The sequence below is a fragment of the Anomaloglossus baeobatrachus genome, chromosome 1 (assembly GCF_048569485.1).
Source record: "Anomaloglossus baeobatrachus isolate aAnoBae1 chromosome 1, aAnoBae1.hap1, whole genome shotgun sequence".
NCBI lineage: Eukaryota > Metazoa > Chordata > Amphibia > Anura > Aromobatidae > Anomaloglossus > Anomaloglossus baeobatrachus.
In genome coordinates, this window is record NC_134353.1 from 960,174,210 (window position 1) to 960,199,879 (window position 25,670).

Below are 25,670 nucleotides of genomic sequence, written 5' to 3' on the forward strand. Positions count from 1 at the left end.
CACTGCGGATCCGGATCCGAGCAGCCCGTCGGCTATCGCGGGGGCGGCACACAAGCACAGTGGATCGATTTCTAGAAATCCCGTACCCACTGTGCTTCTTTTTTCAGCAGCAAACACTGACCTGCGGAACATCTTTCCAGACCGCAGCATGTCAATTATTTGCTGCGGAATCACATGCGTCCTCCCTACGGAGAATACAGAGAGGAGACCGCAGCGCACCGAACCCTGATCGTGGGCACAAGGAACTGCGGTCTCCTGCGGAGAAGACATGCGACCCCAACAGTCAGGACTCGCTGCCTTCTGAACGTGGGCACATACCCTACTATAGAGAACATCCACATTACACACGCGGCTCCACCCCATCCTCCCACACAGCACAGCCCCTGGCCATGTGACTGATCACATGACAATGACATCACACAGGTCCTGTGAGCACAGGCGGTGCTGGCTCTGAGGTGGAGGTCAGTGCATGTTCTCCTCACCCCAAACTACAGGAGAGAGCGACAGACCCCGCACTACACATGAGGGAGAGAGAGCGACAGACCCCGCACTACACATGAGGGAGAGAGAGCGACAGACCCCGCACTACACATGAGGGAGAGAGAGCGACAGACCCCGCACTACACATGAGGGAGAGAGAGCGACAAACCCCGCACTACTCATGAGGGAGAGAGAGCGACAGACCCCGCACTACACATGAGGGAGAGAGAGCGACAGACCCCGCACTACACATGAGGGAGAGAGAGCGACAGACCCCGCACTACACATGAGGGAGAGAGAGAGCGACAGACCCCGCACTATACATGGGGGAGAGAGAGCGACAGACCCCGCACTACACATGGGGGAGAGAGAGCGACAGACCCCGCACTACACATGGGGGAGAGAGAGCGACAGACCCCGCACTACACATGAGGGAGAGAGAGCGACAGACCCCGCACTACACATGAGGGAGAGAGAGCGACAGACCCCACACTACACATGGGGGAGAGAGCGACAGACCCCGCACTACACATGAGGGAGAGAGAGCGACAGACCCCACACTACACATGGGGAGGAGAGAGCGACAGACCCCGCACTACACATGGGGGAGAGAGAGCGACAGACCCCACACTACACATGGGGGAGAGAGAGCGACAGACCCCGCACTACACATGAGGGAGAGAGAGCGACAGACCCCGCACTACACATGAGGGAGAGAGAGCGACAGACCCCGCACTACACATGGGGGAGAGAGAGCGACAGACCCCGCACTACACATGAGGAGGAGAGAGCGACAGACCCCGCACTACACATGAGGGAGAGAGAGCGACAGACCCTGCACTACACAAGAGGGAGAGAGAGCGACAGACCCCGCACTACACATGAGGGAGAGAGAGCGACAGACCCCGCACTACACATGAGGGAGAGAGAGCGACAGACCCCGCACTACACATGAGGGAGAGAGAGCGACAGAACCCGCACTACACATGAGGGAGAGAGAGCGACAGACCCCACACTACACATGAGGGAGAGAGAGCGACAGACCCCGCACTACACATGAGGGGGAGAGAGAGCGACAGACCCCGCACTACACATGAGGGAGAGAGAGAGCGACAGAACCCGCACTACACATGGGGGAGAGAGAGAGCGACAGACCCCGCACTACACATGAGGGAGAGAGAGCGACAGAACCCGCACTACACATGAGGGAGAGAGAGCGACAGACCCCACACTACACATGAGGGAGAGAGAGCGACAGACCCCTCACTACACATGGGGGAGAGAGCGACAGACCCCGCACTACACATGAGGAGAGAGAGAGCGACAGACCCCGCACTACACATGGGGGAGAGAGAGCGACAGACCCCGCACTACACATGAGGGAGAGAGAGCGACAGACCCCGCACTACACATGGGGGAGAGAGAGCGACAGACCCCACACTACACATGGGGGAGAGAGAGCGACAGACCCCGCACTACACATGGGGGACAGAGAGCGACAGACCCCGCACTACACATGAGGGAGAGAGAGCGACAGACCCCGCACTACACATGGGGGAGAGAGAGCGACAGACCCCACACTACACATGGGGGAGAGAGAGCGACAGACCCCGCACTACACATGAGGGAGAGAAAGCGACAGAGCCCGCACTACACATGAGGGAGAGAGAGCGACAGACCCCGCACTACACATGAGGGAGAGAGAGCGACAGACCCCGCACTACACATGAGGGAGAGAGAGCGACAGACCCCGCACTACACATGAGGGAGAGAGAGCGACAGACCCCGCACTACACATGAGGGAGAGAGAGCGACAGACCCCGCACTACACATGGAGGAGAGAGAGCGACAGACCCCGCACTACACATGGGGGAGAGAGCGACAGACCCCGCACTACACATGGAGGAGAGAGAGCGACAGACCCCGCACTACACATGGGGGAGAGCGCGACAGACCCCGCACTACACATGGGGGAGAGAGCGCGACAGACCCCGCACTACACATGAGGGAGAGAGAGCGACAGACCCCGCACTATACATGAGGGAGAGAGAGCGACAGACCCCGCACTACACATGGGGGAGAGAGAGAGAGCGACAGACCCCGCACTACACATGAGGGAGAGAGAACGACAGACCCCGCACTAGACATGGGAGAGAGAGCGACAGACCCCGCACTACACATGGGGGAGAGAGAGAGCGCGACAGACCCCGCACTACACATGAGGGAGAGAGAGCGACAGACCCCGCACTACACATGAGGGAGAGAGAGCGACAGACCCCGCACTACACGTGAGGGAGAGAGAGCGCGACAGACCCCGCACTACACGTGAGGGAGAGAGAGCGCGACAGACCCCGCACTACACATGAGGGAGAGAGAGCAACAGACCCCGCACTACACATGGGGGAGAGAGAGCAACAGACCCCGCACTACACATGGGGGAGAGAGAGCGACAGACCCCGCACTACACATGGAGGAGAGAGAGAGCGACAGACCCCGCACTACACATGGGGGAGAGAGAGAGCGACAGACCCCGCACTACACATGAGGGAGAGAGAGCGACAGACCCCGCACTACACATGAGGGAGAGAGAGCGACAGACCCCGCACTACACATGAGGGAGAGAGAGCGACAGACCCCGCACTACACATGAGGGAGAGAGAGCGACAGACCCCGCATTACACATGAGGGAGAGAGAGCGACAGACCCCGCACTACACATGAGGGAGAGAGAGAGCGATAGACCCCGCACTACACATGAGGGAGAGAGAGCGACAGACCCCGCATTACACATGAGGGAGAGAGAGCGACAGACCCCGCACTACACATGAGGGAGAGAGAGCGATAGACCCCGCACTACACATGGAGGAGAGGGAGCGACAGACCCCGCACTACACATGAGGGAGAGAGAGCAACAGACCCCGCACTACACATGAAGGAGAGAGAGCGACAGACACCGCACTACACATGGGGGAGAGAGAGAGCGACAGACCCCGCACTACACATGAGGGAGAGAGAGCGACAGACCCCGCACTACACATGGAGGAGAGGGAGCGACAGACCCCGCACTACATATGGGGGGAGAGAGAGAGCGACAGACCCTGCACTACACATGGGGGAGAGAGAGAGCGACAGACCCCGCACTACACATGGGGGAGGGAGAGCGACAGACCCCGCACTACACATGGGGGAGAGAGAGAGCGACAGACCCCGCACTACACATGGGGGAGGGAGAGCGACAGACACCGCACTACACATGGGGGAGAGAGAGAGCGACAGACCCCGCACTACACATGAGGGAGAGAGAGCGACAGACCCCGCACTACACATGGAGGAGAGAGAGCGACAGACCCCGCACTACACATGGGGGAGAGAGCGACAGACCCCGCACTACACATGGAGGAGAGAGAGAGACAGACCCTGCACTACACATGGGGGAGAGAGAGAGCGACAGACCCCGCACTACACATGGGGGAGAGAGAGAGCGACAGACCCCGCACTACACATGGGGGAGGGAGAGCGACAGACCGCGCACTACACATGGAGGAGAGAGAGCGACAGACCCCGCGCTACACATGGGGGAGAGAGAGCGACAGACCCCACGCTACACATGGGAGAGAGAGCGACAGACCCCGCACTACACATGGAGGAGAGAGAGCGACAGACCCCGCACTACACATGGGGGAGAGAGCGACAGACCCCGCACTACACATGGAGGAGAGAGAGCGACAGACCCCGCACTACACATGGGGGAGAGAGCGACAGACCCCGCACTACACATGGGGGAGAGAGCGACAGACCCCGCACTACACATGAGGGAGAGAGAGCGACAGACCCCGCACTACACATGAGGGAGAGAGAGCGACAGACCCCGCACTACACGTGAGGGAGAGAGAGCGCGACAGACCCCGCACTACACGTGAGGGAGAGAGAGCGACAGACCCCGCACTACACATGAGGGAGAGAGAGCAACAGACCCCGTACTACACATGAGGGAGAGAGAGCAACAGACCCCGCACTACACATGGGGGAGAGAGAGCGACAGACCCCGCACTACACATGGAGGAGAGAGAGAGCGACAGACCCCGCACTACACATGGGGGAGAGAGAGAGCGACAGACCCCGCACTACACATGAGGGAGAGAGAGCGACAGACCCCGCAGTACACATGTGGGAGAGAGAGCGCGACAGACCCCGCACTACACATGAGGGAGAGAGAGCGACAGACCCCGCACTACACATGAGGGAGAGAGAGCGACAGACCCCACAGTACACATGTGGGAGAGAGAGCGCGACAGACCCCGCACTACACATGAGGGAGAGAGAGCGACAGACCCCGCACTACACATGGAGGAGAGGGAGCGACAGACCCCGCACTACACATGGAGGAGAGAGAGAGACAGACCCTGCACTACACATGGGGGAGAGAGAGAGCGACAGACCCCGCACTACACATGAGGGAGAGAGAGCGACAGACCCCGCACTACACATGAGGGAGAGAGAGCGACACCCCGCACTACACATGTTGGAGGGAGAGCGACACCCCGCACTACACATGTTGGAGGGAGAGCGACACCCCGCACTACACATGAGGGAGAGAGAGCGACAGACCCCGCACTACACATGAGGGAGAGAGAGCAACACCCCGCACTACACATGTGGGAGAGAGAGCGCGACAGACCTCGCACTACACATGGGGGAGAGAGAGCGACAGACCCCGCACTACACATGTTGGAGGGAGAGCGACAGACCCCGCACTGCACATGAGGGAGAGAGCGACAGACCCCGCACTACACATGGGGGAGAGAGCGACAGACCCCGCACTACACATGAGAGAGAGAGAGAGCGACAGACCCCGCACTACACATGTGGGAGAGAGAGCGCGACAGACCCCGCACTACACATGAGGGAGAGAGAGCGACAGACCCCGCACTACACATGAGGGAGAGAGAGCGACAGACCCTGCACTACACATGAGGGAGAGAGCGACAGACCCCGCACTACACATGAGGGAGAGAGCGACAGACGCCACACTACACATGGGGGATAGAGAGCGACAGACCCCGCACTACACATGAGGGAGAGAGAGCGACAGACCCCGCACTACACATGAGGGAGAGAGAGCGACAGACCCCGCACTACACATGAGGGAGAGAGAGCGACAGACCCTGCACTACACATGAGGGAGAGAGAGAGCGACAGACCCCACACTACACATGGAGGAGAGAGAGAGTGACAGACCCCGCACTACACATGAGGGAGAGATATCGACAGACCCCACACTACACATGAGGGAGAGAGAGAGCAACAGACCCCGCACTACACATGAGGGAGAGAGCGACAGACGCCACACTACACATGAGGGATAGAGAGTGACAGACCCCGCACTACAATGAGGGAGAGAGAGCGACAGACCCCGCACTACACATGAGGGAGAGAGAGCGACAGACCCTGCACTACACATGGGAGAGAGAATGACAGACCCCGCACTACACATGAGGGAGAGAGAGCGACAGACCCCGCACTACACATGAGGGAGAGAGAGAGCGACAGACCCCGCACTACACATGGGGGAGAGAGAGCGACAGACCCCGCACTACACATGAGGGAGAGAGAGCGACAGACCCTGCACTACACATGAGGGAGAGAGCGACAGACCCCGCACTACACATGAGGGAGAGAGCGACAGACCCCGCACTACACATGAGGGAGAGAGCGACAGACGCCACACTACACATGGGGGATAGAGAGCGACAGACCCCGCACTACAATGAGGGAGAGAGAGCGACAGACCCCGCACTACACATGAGGGAGAGAGAGCGACAGACCCTGCACTACACATGAGGGAGAGAGAGAGCGACAGACCCCGCACTACACATGGAGGAGAGAGAGAGTGACAGACCCCGCACTACACATGAGGGAGAGATATTGACAGACCCCGCACTACACATGGAGGAGAGAGAGCGACAGACCCCACACTACACATGAGGGAGAGAGAGAGCAACAGACCCCGCACTACACATGAGGGAGAGAGCGACAGACCCTGCACTACACATGAGGGAGAGAGAGCGACAGACCCTGCACTACACATGGGAGAGAGAATGACAGACCCCGCACTACACATGAGGGAGAGAGCGACAGACGCCACACTACACATGAGGGATAGAGAGTGACAGACCCCGCACTACAATGAGGGAGAGAGAGCGACAGACCCCGCACTACACATGAGGGAGAGAGAGCGACAGACCCTGCACTACACATGGGAGAGAGAATGACAGACCCCGCACTACACATGAGGGAGAGAGAATGACAGACCCCGCACTACACATGAGGGAGAGAGAGCGACAGACCCCGCACTACACATGAGGGAGAGAGAGAGCGACAGACCCCGCACTACACATGGGGGAGAGAGAGCGACAGACCCCGCACTACACATGAGGGACAGAGAGGGCGACAGACCTCGCACTACACATGGGGGAGAGAGAGCGACAGACCCCGCACTACACATGGGGGAGAGAGCGACAGACCCCGCACTACACATGAGGGAGAGAGAGCGACAGACCCCGCACTACACATGAGGGAGAGAGAGAGCGACAGACCCCGCACTACACATGAGGGAGAGAGAGAGCGACAGACCCCGCACTACACATGAGGGAGAGAGAGAGCGACAGACCCCGCACTACACATGAGGGAGAGAGAGCGACAGACCCCGCACTACACATAAAGGAGAGAGCGACAGACCCCCGCACTACACATGAGGGAGAGAGAGCGACAGACCCCGCACTACACATGAGGGAGAGAGAGCGACAGACCCCGCACTAAACATGAGGGACAGAGAGGGCGACAGACCTCGCACTACACATGGGGGAGAGAGAGCGACAGACCCCGCACTACACATGAGGGAGAGAGAGCGACAGACCCCGCACTACACATGGGGGAGAGAGAGAGCGACAGACCCCGCACTACACATGGAGGAGAGGGAGCGACAGACCCTGCACTACACATGAGGGAGAGAGCGACAGACCCTGCACTACACATGAGGGAGAGAGCGACAGACCCTGCCACTACACATGAGGGAGAGAGCGACAGACCCCGAACTACACATGAGGGAGAGAGCGACAGACGCCACACTACACATGAGGGATAGAGAGCGACAGACCCCGCACTACAATGAGGGAGAGAGAGCGACAGACCCCGCACTACACATGAGGGAGAGAGAGCGACAGACCCTGCACTACACATGAGGGAGAGAGAGAGCGACAGACCCCGCACTACACATGGAGGAGAGAGAGAGTGACAGACCCCGCACTACACATGAGGGAGAGATATCGACAGACCCCACACTACTCATGATGGAGAGAGAGCGACAGACCCCGCACTACACATGAGGGAGAGAGAGAGCAACAGACCCCGCACTACACATGAGGGAGAGAGCGACAGACGCCACACTACACATGAGGGATAGAGAGTGACAGACCCCGCACTACAATGAGGGAGAGAGAGCGACAGACCCCGCACTACACATGAGGGAGAGAGAGCGACAGACCCTGCACTACACATGGGAGAGAGAATGACAGACCCCGCACTACACATGAGGGAGAGAGAGCGACAGACCCCGCACTACACATGAGGGAGAGAGAGAGCGACAGACCCCGCACTACACATGGGGGAGAGAGAGCGACAGACCCCGCACTACACATGAGGGACAGAGAGGGCGACAGACCTCGCACTACACATGGGGGAGAGAGAGCGACAGACCCCGCACTACACATGGGGGAGAGAGCGACAGACCCCGCACTACACATGAGGGAGAGAGAGCGACAGACCCCGCACTACACATGAGGGAGAGAGAGAGCGACAGACCCCGCACTACACATGAGGGAGAGAGAGAGCGACAGACCCCGCACTACACATGAGGGAGAGAGAGAGCGACAGACCCCGCACTACACATGAGGGAGAGAGAGCGACAGACCCCGCACTACACATAAAGGAGAGAGCGACAGACCCCCGCACTACACATGAGGGAGAGAGAGCGACATACCCCGCACTACACATGAGGGAGAGAGAGCGACAGACCCCGCACTAAACATGAGGGACAGAGAGGGCGACAGACCTCGCACTACACATGGGGGAGAGAGAGCGACAGACCCCGCACTACACATGAGGGAGAGAGAGCGACAGACCCCGCACTACACATGGGGGAGAGAGAGAGCGACAGACCCCGCACTACACATGGAGGAGAGGGAGCGACAGACCCTGCACTACACATGAGGGAGAGAGCGACAGACCCCGCACTACACATGAGGGAGAGAGAGAGCGACAGACCCCGCACTACACATGAGGGAGAGAGCGACAGACCCCGCACTACACATGGAGGAGAGAGAGAGACAGACCCTGCACTACACATGGGGGAGAGAGAGAGCGACAGACCCCGCACTACACATGGGGGAGAGAGAGAGCGACAGACCCCGCACTAGACATGAGGGAGAGAGAGCGACAGACCCCGCACTACACATGTGGGAGAGAGAGCGACAGACCCCGCACTACACATGAGGGAGAGAGAGAGCGACAGACCCCGCACTACACATGGGGGAGAGAGAGTGACAGACCCCACACTACACATGGAGGAGAGGGAGCGACAGACCCCGCACTACACATGGAGGAGAGAGACAGACCCTGCACTACACATGGGGGAGAGAGAGAGCGACAGACCTCGCACTACACATGGGGGAGAGAGAGCGACAGACCTCGCACTACACATGGGGGAGAGAGAGCGACAGACCCCGCACTACACATGTTGGAGGGAGAGCGACAGACCCCGCACTGCACATGGGGGAGAGAGAGCGACAGACCCCGCACTACACATGAGGGAGAGAGAGAGACAGACCCCGCACTACACATGTTGGAGGGAGAGCGACAGACCCCGCACTACACATGTTGGAGGGAGAGCGACAGACCCCGCACTACACATGGGGGAGAGAGCGACAGACCCCGCACTACACATGAGAGAGAGAGAGAGAGCGACAGACCCCGCACTACACATGAGGGAGAGATATCGACAGACCCCACACCACTCATGAGGGAGAGAGAGAGCGACAGACCCCGCACTACACATGAGGGAGAGAGCGACAGACGCCACACTACACATGGGGGATAGAGAGCGACAGACCCCGCACTACAATGAGGGAGAGAGAGCGACAGACACTGCACTACACATGAGGGAGAGAGAGAGCGACAGACCCTGCACTACACATGAGGGAGAGAGAGAGCGACAGACCCCGCACTACACATGAGGGAGAGATATCGACAGACCCCACACTACTCATGATGGAGAGAGAGCGAAAGACCCCGCACTACACATGAGGGAGAGAGAGAGCGACAGACCCCGCACTACACATGAGGGAGAGAGCGACAGACGCCACACTACACATGGATAGAGAGCAACAGACCCCGCATTACAATGAGGGAGAGAGAGCGACAGACCCCACACTACACATGAGGGAGAGAGAGCGACAGACCCCGCACTACACATGAGGGAGAGAAAGACACAGACCCCGCACTACACATGAGGGAGAGAGAGCGACAGACCCTGCACTACACATGAGGGAGAGAGAGCGACAGACCCTGCACTACACATGGGGGAGAGAGAGCGACAGACCTCTCACTACACATGGAGGAGAGAGAGCGACAGACCCCGCACTACACATGGGGGAGAGAGAGCGACAGACCCCGCACTACACATGGGGGAGAGAGAGCGACAGACCTCTCACTACACATGGAGGAGAGAGAGCGACAGACCCCGCACTATACATGGGGGAGAGAGAGCGACAGACCTCGCACTACACATGGGGGAGAGAGAGCGACAGACCCCGCACTACACATGAGGGAGAGAGAGAGCGACAGACCCCGCACTACACATGAGGGAGAGAGAGAGCGACAGACCCCGCACTACACATGAGGGAGAGAGAGCGACAGACCCCGCACTACACATGAGGGAGAGAGTGAGCGACAGACCCCGCACTACACATGAGGGAGAGAGAGCGACAGACCCCGCACTACACATAAAGGAGAGAGCGACAGACCCCCGCACTACACATGAGGGAGAGAGAGCGACAGACCCCGCACTAAACATGAGGGACAGAGAGGGCGACAGACCCCGCACTACACATGGGGGAGAGAGAGCGACAGACCCCACACTACACATGAGGGAGAGAGAGCGACAGACCCCGCACTACACATGAGGGAGAGAGAGCGACAGACCCCGCACTACACATGAGGGAGAGAGAGCGACAGACCCCACACTACACATGAGGGAGAGAGAGCGACAGACCCCACACTACACATGAGGGAGAGAGAGCGACAGACCCCGCACTACACATGAGGGAGAGAGAGCGACAGACCCCGCACTACACATGAGGGAGAGAGAGCGACAGACCCCGCACTACACATGAGGGGGAGAGAGCGACAGACCCCGCACTACACATGGGGGAGAGAGCGACAGACCCCGCACTACACATGAGGGAGAGAGAGACAGACCCCGCACTACAAATGGGGGAGAGAGAGTGACAGACCCCGCACTACACATGGGAAAGAGCGACAGACCCCGCACTACATATGGGAGAGAGAGAGCGACAGACCCCGCACTACACATGAGGGACAGAGAGGGCGACAGACCTCGCACTACACATGGGGGAGAGAGAGCGACAGACCTCGCACTACACATGGAGGAGAGAGAGCGACAGACCCCGCACTACACATGGGGGAGAGAGAGCGACAGACCCCACACTACACATGAGGGAAAGAGCGACAGACCCCGCACTACACATGAGGGAGAGATATCGACAGACCCCACACTACACATGAGGGAGAGAGAGAGCGACAGACCCCGCACTACACATGAGGGAGAGAGAGAGCGACAGACCCCGCACTACACATGAGGGAGAGATATCGACAGACCCCGCACTACACATGAGGGAGAGAGAGCGACAGACCCCGCACTACACATGAGGGAGAGAGAGAGCGACAGACCCCGCACTACACATGAGGGAGAGAGCGACAGACCCCGCACTACACATGAGGGACAGAGAGGGCGACAGACCTCGCACTACACATGAGGGAGAGAGAGCGACAGACCTCGCACTACACATGGGGGAAAGAGAGCGACAGACCCCGCACTACACATGAGGGACAGAGAGGGCGACAGACCTCGCACTACACATGGAGGAGAGAGAGCGACAGACCCCGCACTACAAATGGGGGAGAGAGAGCGACAGACCTCGCACTACACATGGGGGAGAGAGAGAGCGACAGACCCCGCACTACACATGGGGGAGAGAGAGAGCGACAGACCCCGCACTACACATGGGGGAGAGAAAGCGACAGACCCCGCACTACACATGGGGGAGAGAGAGAGCGACAGACCCCGCACTACACATGGGGGAGAGAGAGAGCGACAGACCCCGCACTACACATGGGGGAGAGAGAGCGACAGACCCCGCACTACACATGGGGGAGAGAGAGCGACAGACCGCGCACTACACATAAGGGAGAGAGAGAGAGCGACAGACCCCGCACTACACATGGAGGAGAGAGAGCGACAGACCCCGCACTACACATGGGGGAGAGAGAGAGCGACAGACCCCACACTACACATGAGGGAGAGAGAGAGCGACAGACCCCGAACTACACATGAGGGAGAGAGCGACAGACCCCGAACTACACATGAGGGAGAGAGCGACAGACCCCGCACTACACATGAGGGAGAGAGAGCGACAGACCCCGCACTACACATGAGGGAGAGAGAGCGACAGACCCCGCACTACACATGAGGGACAGAGAGCGACAGACCCCGCACTACACATGAGGGAGAGAGAGCGACAGACCCCACACTACACATGAGGGAGAGAGAGCGACAGACCCCGCACTACACATGGGGGAGAGAGAGAGCGACAGACCCCGCACTACACATGAGGGAGAGAGAGCGACAGACCCCGCACTACACATGAGGGAGAGAGAGCGACAGACCCCGCACTACAGATGAGGGAGAGAGGGCGACAGACCCCGCACTACACATGGGGAAGAGAGAGCGACAGACCCCGCACTACACATGGGAGAGAGCGACAGACCCCGCACTACACATGGGGGAGAGAGAGCGACAGACCCCGCACTACACATGGGAGAGAGAGAGCGACAGACCCCGCACTACACATGAGGGACAGAGAGGGCGACAGACCTCGCACTACACATGGGGGAAAGAGAGCGACAGACCCCGCACTACACATGAGGGACAGAGAGGGCGACAGACCTCGCACTACACATGGGGGAGAGAGAGCGACAGACCTCGCACTACACATGGAGGAGAGAGAGCGACAGACCCCGCACTACAAATGGGGGAGAGAGAGCGACAGACCTCGCACTACACATGGGGGAGAGAGAGAGCGACAGACCCCGCACTACACATGGGGGAGAGAGAGAGCGACAGACCCCGCACTACACATGGGGGAGAGAAAGCGACAAACCCCGCACTACACATGGGGGAGAGAGAGAGCGACAGACCCCGCACTACACATGGGGGAGAGAGAGAGCGACAGACCCCGCACTACACATGAGGAAGAGAGAGCGACAGACCCCGCACTACACATGGGGGAGAGAGAGCGACAGACCCCGCACTACACATGGGGGAGAGAGAGCGACAGACCGCGCACTACACATGAGGGAGAGAGAGAGCGACAGACCCCGCACTACACATGGAGGAGAGAGAGCGACAGACCCCGCACTACACATGGGGGAGAGAGAGAGCGACAGACCCCACACTACACATGAGGGAGAGAGAGAGCGACAGACCCCGAACTACACATGAGGGAGAGAGCGACAGACCCCGCACTACACATGAGGGAGAGAGAGCGACAGACCCCGCACTACACATGAGGGAGAGAGAGCGACAGACCCCGCACTACACATGGGGGAGAGAGAGCGACAGACCCCGCACTACACATGGGGGAGAGAGAGCGACAGACCCCGCACTACACATGGGGGAGAGAGAGCGACAGACCCCGCACTACACATGGAGGAGAGAGAGCGACAGACCCCGCACTACACATGGAGGAGAGAGAGCGACAGACCCCGCACTACACATGAGGGAGAGAGAGCGACAGACCCTGCAGTACACATGGAGGAGAGAGAGCGACAGACCCCGCACTACGCATGAGGGAGAGAGAGCGACAGACCCCGCACTACACATGAGGGAGAGAGAGCGACAGACCCCGCACTACACATGGGGGAGAGAGAGAGCGACAGACCCCGCACTACACATGGAGGAGAGAGAGCGACAGACCCCGCACTACACATGGAGGAGAGAGAGCGACAGATCCCACACTACACATGAGGGAGAGAGAGCAACAGACCCCGCACTACACATGGAGGAGAGAGAGAGACAGACCCCGCACTACACATGGGGGAGAGAGAGCGACAGACCCCGCACTACACATGGGGGAGAGAGAGCGACAGACCCCGCACTACACATGTGGGAGAGAGAGCGACAGACCCCGCACTACACATGAGGGAGAGAGAGCGACAGACCCCGCACTACACATGAGGGAGAGAGAGCGACAGACCCCGCACTACACATGAGGGAGAGAGAGCGACAGACCCCGCATTACACATGAGGGAGAGAGAGCGACAGACCCCGCATTACACATGAGGGAGAGAGAGCGACAGACCCCGCACTACACATGAGGGAGAGAGAGAGCGATAGACCCCGCACTACACATGGAGGAGAGGGAGCGATAGACCCCGCACTACACATGAGGGAGAGAGGGCGACAGACCCCGCACTACACATGGGGGAGAGAGCGACAGACCCCGCACTACATATGGGGGGAGAGAGAGAGCGAAAGACCCTGCACTACACATGGGGGAGAGAGAGAGCGACAGACCCCGCACTACACATGGGGGAGGGAGAGCGACAGACCCCGCACTACACATGGGGGAGAGAGAGAGCGACAGACCCCGCACTACACATGGGGGAGGGAGAGCGACAGACCCCGCACTACACATGAGGGAGAGAGAGCGACAGACCCCGCACTACACATGAGGGAGAGAGGGCGACAGACCCCGCACTACACATGGGGGAGAGAGAGCGACAGACCCCGCACTACACATGGGGGAGAGAGAGAGCGACAGACCCCGCACTACACATTGGGGAGAGAGAGCGACAGACCCCGCACTACACATGGGAGAGAGCGACAGACCCCGCACTACACATGGGAGAGAGAGAGCGACAGACCCCGCACTACACATGAGGGACAGAGAGGGCGACAGACCTCGCACTACACATGGGGGAGAGAGAGCGACAGACCCCGCATTACACATGAGGGAGAGAGAGCGACAGACCCCGCATTACACATGAGGGAGAGAGAGCGACAGACCCCGCACTACACATGAGGGAGAGAGAGAGCGACAGACCCCGCACTACACATGAGGGAGAGAGAGAGCGATAGACCCCGCACTACACATGGAGGAGAGGGAGCGATAGACCCCGCACTATACATGAGGGAGAGAGGGCGACAGACCCCGCACTACACATGGGGGAGAGAGCGACAGACCCCGCACTACATATGGGGGGAGAGAGAGAGCGAAAGACCCTGCACTACACATGGGGGAGAGAGAGAGCGACAGACCCCGCACTACACATGGGGGAGGGAGAGCGACAGACCCCGCACTACACATGGGGGAGAGAGAGAGCGACAGACCCCGCACTACACATGGGGGAGGGAGAGCGACAGACCCCGCACTACACATGAGGGAGAGAGAGCGACAGACCCCGCACTACACATGAGGGAGAGAGGGCGACAGACCCCGCACTACACATGGGGGAGAGAGAGCGACAGACCCCGCACTACACATGGGGGAGAGAGAGAGCGACAGACCCCGCACTACACATTGGGGAGAGAGAGCGACAGACCCCGCACTACACATGGGAGAGAGCGACAGACCCCGCACTACACATGGGAGAGAGAGAGCGACAGACCCCGCACTACACATGAGGGACAGAGAGGGCGACAGACCTCGCACTACACATGGGGGAAAGAGAGCGACAGACCCCGCACTACACATGAGGGACAGAGAGGGCGACAGACCTCGCACTACACATGGGGGAGAGAGAGCGACAGACCTCGCACTACACATGGGGGAGAGAGAGAGCGACAGACCCCGCACTACACATGGGGGAGAGAGAGAGCGACAGACCCCGCACTACACATGAGGAAGAGAGAGCGACAGACCCCGCACTACACATGGGGGAGAGAGAGCGACAGACCCCGCACTACACATGGGGGAGAGAGAGCGACAGACCGCACACTACACATGAGGGATAGAGAGAGCGACAGACCCCGCACTACACATGGAGGAGAGAGAGCGACAGACCCCGCACTACACATGGGGGAGAGAGAGAGCGACAGACCCCACACTACACATGAGGGAGAGAGAGAGCGACAGACCCCGAACTACACATGAGGGAGAGAGCGACAGACCCCGAACTACACATGAGGGAGAGAGCGACAGACCCCGCACTACACATGAGGGAGAGAGAGCGACAGACCCCGCACTACACATGAGGGAGAGAGAGCGACAGACCCCGCACTACACATGGGGGAGAGAGCGACAGACCCCGCACTACACATGAGGGAGAGAGAGCGACAGACCCCGCACTACACATGAGGGAGAGAGAGAGCGACAGACCCCGCACTACACATGAGGGAGAGAGAGAGCGACAGACCCCGCACTACACATGAGGGAGAGAGAGAGCGACAGACCCCGCACTACACATGAGGGAGAGAGAGCGACAGACCCCGCACTACACATAAAGGAGAGAGCGACAGACCCCCGCACTACACATGAGGGAGAGAGAGCGACAGACCCCGCACTAAACATGAGGGAGAGAGAGCGACAGACCCCGCACTAAACATGAGGGACAGAGAGGGCGACAGACCTCGCACTACACATGGGGGAGAGAGAGCGACAGACCCCGCACTACACATGGGGGAGAGAGAGCGACAGACCCCGCACTACACATGAGGGAGAGAGAGCGACAGACCCCACACTACACATGGGGGAGAGAGGGCGACAGACCCCGCACTACACATGGGGGAGAGAGAGCGACAGACCCCGCACTACACATGGGGGAGAGAGAGAGCGACAGACCCCGCACTACACATTGGGGAGAGAGAGCGACAGACCCCGCACTACACATGGGAGAGAGCGACAGACCCCGCACTACACATGGGAGAGAGAGAGCGACAGACCCCGCACTACACATGGAGGAGAGAGAGAGACAGACCCTGCACTACACATGGGGGAGAGAGAGCGACAGACCCCGCACTACACATGGGGGAGAGAGAGCGACAGACCCCGCACTACACATGGAGGAGAGAGAGCGACAGACCCCGCACTACACATGGAGGAGAGAGAGCGACAGACCCCGCACTACACATGAGGGAGAGAGAGCGACAGACCCTGCAGTACACATGGAGGAGAGAGAGCGACAGACCCCGCACTACACATGAGGGAGAGAGAGCGACAGACCCCGCACTACACATGAGGGAGAGAGAGCGACAGACCCCGCACTACACATGGGGGAGAGAGAGAGCGACAGACCCCGCACTACACATGGAGGAGAGAGAGCGACAGACCCCGCACTACACATGGAGGAGAGAGAGCGACAGATCCCACACTACACATGAGGGAGAGAGAGCAACAGACCCCGCACTACACATGGAGGAGAGAGAGAGACAGACCCCGCACTACACATGGGGGAGAGAGAGCGACAGACCCCGCACTACACATGGGGGAGAGAGAGCGACAGACCCCGCACTACACATGTGGGAGAGAGAGCGACAGACCCCGCACTACACATGAGGGAGAGAGAGCGACAGACCCCGCACTACACATGAGGGAGAGAGAGCGACAGACCCCGCACTACACATGAGGGAGAGAGAGCGACAGACCCCGCATTACACATGAGGGAGAGAGAGCGACAGACCCCGCATTACACATGAGGGAGAGAGAGCGACAGACCCCGCACTACACATGAGGGAGAGAGAGAGCGATAGACCCCGCACTACACATGGAGGAGAGGGAGCGATAGACCCCGCACTACACATGAGGGAGAGAGGGCGACAGACCCCGCACTACACATGGGGGAGAGAGCGACAGACCCCGCACTACATATGGGGGGAGAGAGAGAGCGAAAGACCCTGCACTACACATGGGGGAGAGAGAGAGCGACAGACCCCGCACTACACATGGGGGAGGGAGAGCGACAGACCCCGCACTACACATGGGGGAGAGAGAGAGCGACAGACCCCGCACTACACATGGGGGAGGGAGAGCGACAGACCCCGCACTACACATGAGGGAGAGAGAGCGACAGACCCCGCACTACACATGAGGGAGAGAGGGCGACAGACCCCGCACTACACATGGGGGAGAGAGAGCGACAGACCCCGCACTACACATGGGGGAGAGAGAGAGCGACAGACCCCGCACTACACATTGGGGAGAGAGAGCGACAGACCCCGCACTACACATGGGAGAGAGCGACAGACCCCGCACTACACATGGGAGAGAGAGAGCGACAGACCCCGCACTACACATGAGGGACAGAGAGGGCGACAGACCTCGCACTACACATGGGGGAAAGAGAGCGACAGACCCCGCACTACACATGAGGGACAGAGAGGGCGACAGACCTCGCACTACACATGGGGGAGAGAGAGCGACAGACCTCGCACTACACATGGGGGAGAGAGAGAGCGACAGACCCCGCACTACACATGGGGGAGAGAGAGAGCGACAGACCCCGCACTACACATGAGGAAGAGAGAGCGACAGACCCCGCACTACACATGGGGGAGAGAGAGCGACAGACCCCGCACTACACATGGGGGAGAGAGAGCGACAGACCGCACACTACACATGAGGGATAGAGAGAGCGACAGACCCCGCACTACACATGGAGGAGAGAGAGCGACAGACCCCGCACTACACATGGGGGAGAGAGAGAGCGACAGACCCCACACTACACATGAGGGAGAGAGAGAGCGACAGACCCCGAACTACACATGAGGGAGAGAGCGACAGACCCCGAACTACACATGAGGGAGAGAGCGACAGACCCCGCACTACACATGAGGGAGAGAGAGCGACAGACCCCGCACTACACATGAGGGAGAGAGAGCGACAGACCCCGCACTACACATGGGGGAGAGAGCGACGGACCCCGCACTACACATGAGGGAGAGAGAGCGACAGACCCCGCACTACACATGAGGGAGAGAGAGAGCGACAGACCCCGCACTACACATGAGGGAGAGAGAGAGCGACAGACCCCGCACTACACATGAGGGAGAGAGAGAGCGACAGACCCCGCACTACACATGAGGGAGAGAGAGCGACAGACCCCGCACTACACATAAAGGAGAGAGCGACAGACCCCCGCACTACACATGAGGGAGAGAGAGCGACAGACCCCGCACTAAACATGAGGGAGAGAGAGCGACAGACCCCGCACTAAACATGAGGGACAGAGAGGGCGACAGACCTCGCACTACACATGGGGGAGAGAGAGCGACAGACCCCGCACTACACATGGGGGAGAGAGAGCGACAGACCCCGCACTACACATGAGGGAGAGAGAGCGACAGACCCCACACTACACATGGGGGAGAGAGAGAGCGACAGACCCCGCACTACACATGGAGGAGAGAGAGAGACAGACCCTGCACTACACATGGGGGAGAGAGAGAGCGACAGACCCCGCACTACACATGGGGGAGAGAGAGAGCGACAGACCCCGCACTACACATGGAGGAGAGGGAGCGACAGACCCTGCACTACACATGGAGGAGAGAGAGAGACAGACCCTGCACTACACATGGGGGAGAGAGAGAGCGACAGACCCCACACTACACATGGGGGAGAGAGAGAGCGACAGACCCCGCACTACACATGAGGGAGAGAGAGCGACAGACCCCGCACTACACATGTGGGAGAAAGAGCGACAGACCCCGCACTACACATGAGGGAGAGAGAGAGCGACAGACCCCGCACTACACATGGGGGAGAGAGAGTGACAGACCCCACACTACACATGGAGGAGAGGGAGCGACAGACCCCACACTACACATGAGGGAGAGAGACAGACCCTGCACTACACATGGGGGAGAGAGAGAGCGACAGACCCCGCACTACACATGGAGGAGAGAGACAGACCCTGCACTACACATGGGGGAGAGAGAGAGCGACAGACCCCGCACTACACATGGGGGAGAGAGAGCGACAGACCTCGCACTACACATGGGGGAGAGAGAGCGACAGACCCCGCACTACACATGTTGGAGGGAGAGCGACAGACCCCGCACTGCACATGAGGGAGAGAGAGCGACAGACCCCGCACTACACATGGGGGAGAGAGCGACAGACCCCGCACTACACATGAGAGAGAGAGAGAGCGAGCGACAGACCCCGCACTACATATGAGGGAGAGATATCGACAGACCCCACACTACTCATGAGGGAGAGAGAGAGCGACAGACCCCGCACTACACATGAGGGAGAGAGCGACAGACGCCACACTACACATGGGGGATAGAGAGCGACAGACCCCGCACTACAATGAGGGAGAGAGAGCGACAGACCCTGCACTACACATGAGGGAGAGAGAGAGCGACAGACCCTGCACTACACATGAGGGAGAGAGAGAGCGACAGACCCCGCACTACACATGAGGGAGAGAGCGACAGACCCCGCACTACACATGAGGGAGAGAGAGAGCAACAGACCCCGCACTACACATGAGGGAGAGAGAGCGACAGACCCCGCACTACACATGAGGGAGAGAGAGAGCAACAGACCCCGCACTACACATGAGGGAGAGAGCGACAGACACCACACTACACATGGGGGATAGAGAGCAACAGACCCCGCACTACACATGAGGGAGAGAGAGCGACAGACCCTGCACTACACATGGGGGAGAGAGAGCGACAGACCTCTCACTACACATGGAGGAGAGAGAGCGACAGACCCCGCACTACACATGGGGGAGAGAGAGCGACAGACCCCGCACTACATATGGGGGAGAGAGAGCGACAGACCTCTCACTACACATGGAGGAGAGAGAGCGACAGACCCCGCACTACACATGGGGGAGAGAGAGCGACAGACCTCGCACTACACATGGGGGAGAGAGAGCGACAGACCCCGCACTACACATGGGGGAGGTTGAGCGACAGACCCCGCACTGCACATGAGGGAGAGAGAGCGACAGACCCCGCAGTACACATGAGGGAGAGAGAGCGACAGACCCCGCACTACACATGAGGGAGAGAGAGAGCGACAGACCCCGCACTACACATGAGGGAGAGAGAGCGACAGACCCCGCACTACACATGAGGGAGAGATATCGACAGACCCCACACTACTCATGAGGGAGAGAGAGCGACAGACCCCGCACTACACATGAGGGAGAGAGAGAGCGACAGACCCCGCACTACACATGAGGGAGAGAGAGCGACAGACCCCGCACTACACATGAGGGAGAGAGAGAGCGACAGACCCCGCACTACACATGAGGGAGAGAGAGAGCGACAGACCCCGCACTACACATGAGGGAGAGAGAGCGACAGACCCCGCACTACACATGAGGGAGAGAGAGAGCGACAGACCCCGCACTACACATGAGGGAGAGAGAGAGCGACAGACTCCGCACTACACATGAGGGAGAGAGAGCGACAGACCCCGCACTACACATAAAGGAGAGAGCGACAGACCCCCGCATTACACATGAGGGAGAGAGAGCGACAGACCCCGCACTAAACATGAGGGACAGAGAGGGCGACAGACCCCGCACTACACATGGGGGAGAGAGAGCGACAGACCCCACACTACACATGAGGGAGAGAGAGCGACAGACCCCGCACTACACATGAGGGAGAGAGAGCGACAGACCCCGCACTACACATGAGGGAGAGAGAGCGACAGACCCCGCACTACACATGAGGGAGAGAGAGCGACAGACCCCGCACTACACATGAGGGAGAGAGAGCGACAGACCCCGCACTACACATGAGGGAGAGAGAGCGACAGACCCCGCACTACACATGAGGGAGAGAGAGCGACAGACCCCGCACTACACATGAGGGAGAGAGAGCGACAGACCCCGCACTACAAATGGGGGAGAGAGAGCGACAGACCCCGCACTACACATGGGAGAGAGCGACAGACCCCGCACTACATATGGGAGAGAGAGAGCGACAGACCCCGCACTACACATGAGGGACAGAGAGGGCGACAGACCTCGCACTACACATGGGGGAGAGAGAGCGACAGACCTCGCACTACACATGGAGGAGAGAGAGCGACAGACCTCGCACTATACATGGAGGAGAGAGAGCGACAGACCCCGCACTACACATGGGGGAGAGAGAGCGACAGACCCCACACTACACATGAGGGAGAGAGAGAGCGACAGACCCCGCACTACACATGAGGGAGAAATATCGACAGACCCCACACTACTCATGAGGGAGAGAGAGCGACAGACCCCGCACTACACATGGAGGAGAGAGAGCGACAGACCCCGCACTACACATGAGGGAGAGAGAGCGACAGACCCCGCACTACACATGAGGGAGAGAGAGAGCAACAGACCCCGCACTACACATGAGGGAGAGAGCGACAGACGCCACACTACACATGGGGGATAGAGAGCAACAGACCCCGCACTACAATGAGGGAGAGAGAGAGCGACAGACCCCACACTACACATGAGGGAGAGAGAGCGACAGACCCCGCACTACACATGAGGGAGAGAGAGCGACAGACCCCGCACTACACATGAGGGAGAGAGAGCGACAGACCCTGCACTACACATGAGGGAGAGAGAGCGACAGACCCTGCACTACACATGGGGGAGAGAGAGCGACAGACCTCTCACTACACATGGAGGAGAGAGAGCGACAGACCCCGCACTACACATGGGGGAGAGAGAGCAACAGACCCCGCACTACATATGGGGGAGAGAGAGCGACAGACCTCTCACTACACGTGGAGGAGAGAGAGCGACAGACCCCGCACTACACATGGGGGAGAGAGAGCGACAGACCTCGCACTACACATGGGGGAGGTTGAGCGACAGACCCCGCACTGCACATGAGGGAGAGAGAGCGACAGACCCCGCACTACTCATGAGGGAGAGAGAGCGACAGACCCCGCACTACACATGAGGGAGAGAGAGCGACAGACCCCGCACTACACATGGGGGAGGTTGAGCGACAGACCCCGCACTACACATGAGGGAGAGAGAGCGACAGACCCCGCACTACTCATGAGGGAGAGAGAGCGACAGACCCCGCACTACACATGAGGGAGAGAGAGAGCGACAGACCCCGCACTACACATGAGGGAGAGAGAGCGACAGACCCCGCACTACACATGAGGGAGAGAGAGAGCGACAGACCCCGCACTACACATGAGGGAGAGAGAGAGCGACAGACCCCGCACTACACATGAGGGAGAGAGAGCGACAGACCCCGCACTACTCATGAGGGAGAGAGAGCGACAGACCCCGCACTACACATGAGGGAGAGAGAGAGCGACAGACCCCGCACTACACATGAGGGAGAGAGAGCGACAGACCCCGCACTACACATGAGGGAGAGAGAGCGACAGACCCTGCACTACACATGAGGGAGAGAGAGAGCGACAGACCCCGCACTACACATGAGGGAGAGAGAGAGCGACAGACTCCGCACTACACATGAGGGAGAGAGAGCGACAGACCCCGCACTACACATAAAGGAGAGAGCGACAGACCCCCGCACTACACATGAGGGAGAGAGAGCGACAGACCCCGCACTAAACATGAGGGACAGAGAGGGCGACAGACCCCGCACTACACATGAGGGAGAGAGCGAAAGATCCCGCACTACACATGAGGGAGAGAGCGACAGATCCCGCACTACACATGAGGGAGAGAGCGACAGACCACACACTATACATGGAGGAGAGAGAGTGACAAACCCCGCACTACACATGGAAGAGAGAGAGCGACAGACCCCGCACTACACATGAGGGAGAGAGCGACAGATCCCGCACTACACATGAGGGAGAGAGCGACAAATCCTGCACTCCACATGAGGGAGAGAGAGCGACAGACCCCGCACTACACATGAGGGAGAGAGCGACAGATCCCGCACTACACATGAGGGAGAGAGAGCGACAGACCACGCACTACAAATGGAGGAGAGAGAGCGACAGACCCTGCACTACACATGAGGGAGAGAGCGACAGATCCCGCACTACACATGAGGGAGAGAGAGTGACAGACCACGCACTACACATGGAGGAGAGAGAGCGACAGACCCCGCACTACACATGAGGGAGAGAGAGAGACAGACCCCGCACTACATATGAGGGAGAGAGAGCGACAGACCCTGCACTACACATGGGGGAGAGAGAGCGACAGACCCCGCACTACACATGAGGGAGAGAGAGCGACAGACCCCGCACTACACATGAGGGAGAGAGAGCGACAGACCCCGCACTACACATGGGGGAGAGAGAGCGACAGACCCCGCACTACACATGGAAGAGAGAGAGCGACAGACCTCGCACTACACATGAGGGAGAGAGCGACAGACCCCGCACTCCACATGAGGGAGAGAGAGAGACAGACCCCGCACTACATATGAGGGAGAGAGAGCGACAGACCCCGCACTACACATGAGGGAGAGAGAGAGACAGACCCCGCACTACATATGAGGGAGAGAGAGCGACAGACCCCGCACTACACATGGGGGAGAGAGAGAGACAGACCCCGCACTACACATGGAGGAGAGAGAGCGACAGACCCCGCACTACACATGAGGGAGAGAGAGAGACAGACCCCGCACTACATATGAGGGAGAGAGAGCGACAGACCCCGCACTCCACATGAGGGAGAGAGAGCGACAGACCCCGCACTCCACATGAGGGAGAGAGCGACAGATCCCGCACTACACATGAGGGAGAGAGAGCGACAGACCACGCACTACACATGGAGGAGAGAGAGCGACAGACCCCGCACTACACATGAGGGAGAGAGCGACAGATCCCGCACTACACATGAGGGAGAGAGAGTGACAGACCACGCACTACACATGGAGGAGAGAGAGAGAGAGACAGACCCCGCACTACAAATGAGGGAGAGAGAGAGCGACAGACCCTGCACTACACATGAGGGAGAGAGAGAGAGAGACAGACCCCGCACTACAAATGAGGGAGAGAGAGAGCGACAGACCCTGCACTACACATGAGGGAGAGAGCGACAGATCCCGCACTACACATGAGGGAGAGAGAGTGACAGACCCCGCACTACACATGAGGGAGAGAGAGAGAGAGACAGACCCCGCACTACAAATGAGGGAGAGAGAGAGCGACAGACCCTGCACTACACATGAGGGAGAGAGAGCGACAGACCCCGCACTACACATGAGGGAGAGAGAGCGACAGACCCCGCACTACACATGGAGGAGAGAGAGAGAGAGACCCCGCACTACACATGGGGGAGAGAGAGCGACAGACCCTGCACTACACATGAGAGAGAGAGAATGACAGACCCCGCACTACACATGGGGGAGAGAGAGCGACAGACCCCGCACTACACATGAGGGAGAGAGAGCGACAGACCCCGCACTATACATGAGGGAGAGAGAGCGACAGACCCCGCACTATACATAGGGGAGAGAGCGACAGACCCCGCACTACACATGAGGGAGAGAGAGCGACAGACTCCGCACTACACATGAGGGAGAGAGAGCGACAGACCCCGCACTACACATGAGGGAGAGAGAGCGACAGACCCCGCACTACACATGAGGGAGAGAGAGCGACAGACTCCGCACTACACATGAGGGAGAGAGAGCGACAGACCCCGCACTACACATGAGGGAGAGAGAGCGACAGACCCCGCACTACACATGGGGGAGAGAGAGCGACAGACCCCGCATTACACATGGGGGAGAGAGAGCGACAGACCCCGCACTACACATGAGGGAGAGAGAGCGACAGACCCCGCACTACACATGAGGGAGAGAGAGCGACAGACCCCGCACTATACATGGGGGAGAGAGCGACAGACCCCGCACTACACATGAGG

At 59.4% G+C, this 25,670-nt stretch overlaps 1 protein-coding gene across 4 annotated transcripts in view; it reads left to right on the top strand.

Moving 5' to 3' along the window:
* The first annotated feature begins 413 nt into the window (after nucleotides 1–413).
* Nucleotides 414–25,670, top strand: part of LOC142257736 (uncharacterized) — a 65,825-nt gene continuing 40,568 nt past the window's right edge. For all 4 annotated transcript variants that reach the window (XM_075329908.1, XM_075329917.1, XM_075329897.1 and 1 more), the window contains exon 1: nucleotides 414–461. The gene's annotated coding sequence lies outside the window, so the exon portion shown is untranslated. The remainder of the gene's footprint in view (nucleotides 462–25,670) is intronic.